This window comes from Lactuca virosa, chromosome 9 (assembly GCF_052849685.1).
Source record: "Lactuca virosa cultivar CGN04683 chromosome 9, Lactuca_virosa_CGN04683_v6, whole genome shotgun sequence".
Lineage (NCBI taxonomy): Eukaryota > Viridiplantae > Streptophyta > Magnoliopsida > Asterales > Asteraceae > Lactuca > Lactuca virosa.
In genome coordinates, this window is record NC_136434.1 from 185,110,002 (window position 1) to 185,111,782 (window position 1,781).

Genomic DNA, 1,781 nt, shown 5'->3' on the forward strand with positions numbered 1-1,781 from the left:
CTTGAAGAAGAAGGAACTTGGTGATCAAGCTATTGTTGGAGTAAAGCTTCTAGATCCAGAACCTTCATCAACTTTGCAAGCTGCTAGAGGTATAAAGTTTCTATCTTGATGAATCATGTGTTTGATCTAGCTAGTTTTGGGTTTTATGTACTTTTGGTCCCAAAGCTTTGGTCTATATGAGTATGGACTACTCTATACCATTTGAGTTGTCCTTTTTGAGGTTTTTGAGCGTTCTAAGCCATAAAAATGTCATCTTGGTCCATTCCTTCCATCCATGCAAAGGATTATGAAGTTTGGGTTTTTGTTTCAAAAGTTAGGGTTTGGGTTTGAGAACATTTAGCCATGTCAAGGCATAAAGTTGGGAACTTTATGCTGAAAAATGCCTTCTTGGACCAGATATGAGTGTTGGGTGAAAGGACTTAAGGAGTTAAGGACTAAATGTGAGTTATTGGCCTCTTTATGGAGTTAGAGTGCTTGAAATCGTGTTTGGGCCCCTTTGAGCCATGCTAAGGCTTAAAGCCTTCGACTTTATCAATTAATTCATTATTATGGGATTATTTTGAGGTGTTGGATGTAGGACTTAATGGAATAAGTAATTAGAATAAGAATTGGAATTTCGTCGAGAACGTCGTGCGTAATCTCTGGGAACGCAGCGCGTTCCGGCCTGAGTCCCCGCCAAGCGATCCGGTGATGAACGTCGTGCGTTCCACCCATGAACGACGCGCGTTCGTCTGATTAGAGGAGTTGTGGGCTTTGGACTTGGACTTGTTTTTTTAGGTTGGACTTTGCTGTTTTGGGCCTTGTTAGGTTGCCATGTTGGGCCTAGGGAGTTATTTAGTTAGGCCTTTGGGTTTGAGCCTTCGTAGGCCTGTTTAGATTGGGCCTTGTGCTTTGGGTATAAACCTAAATGTTATGTGAGAATGATCTTGTTTGGCTTAGTGTGTGGAGCGGTTGTGCAGCGGACACGAGTGTAGGATTTGCTATCCATCGACTAAGGTGAGTCTTCTCACTATATTTACATGTGTGGTAATTTATGTGTGACCGGAGGGTCTTATTCGTGTTATTGACCGGAAGGTCTTATTCATATTATTGACCGGAGGTTCTTATTTGCTTATACTGAGATATGTGTTATTATGCATTCTGTATTTGTGACTTATGTTGTTATATTATTCTGTGTATATATTGAGTTATGACCGGAGGGTCCATACCGAGACGTGAGACCCGAGGGTTCTCACTGAGACACATGACCGGAGGGTCCTTATCGAGATATAGCCATGAGAGGCTAATTATTTGTGTATGAGGTATTTTGGGGAACTGACTAAGCTTTGTGCTTATAGTGTTGATTTAAATGTGTTTCATGTACTTTTGTAGATTTCGGGAAGGCGGAGGCATGATTGTACACATTCGTCGGCTTATGATGTCTTGTGGATTTTGGGATACTCTGATATTGTTTTGATAATGATTTATAATTTTGTGATGACTTGGATTTATAAATAATGTTTGGTGAAATAAAAATGAAAATTTTGTCTTGAAATTTGAGGTGTTATAATTTGGTATCAGAGTCTTGGTTTGAGGGATTCGAGCACACCCTCAGGTATGTTTGGGCTCAAACTGCGGAGTTGATAAGTTTTCAAAAGAAGTGATTTTTCATTACACAATTTTCCATGGAAATTAATGAGTTTGGAAAGCAGGTTTGAAGCGGTGTGTACAATCAGCCAGAGCCCGAGCGGCGATTTCCCGAAATACCCTTACTTGATTATGTGCTACGATGAGTTGTTATT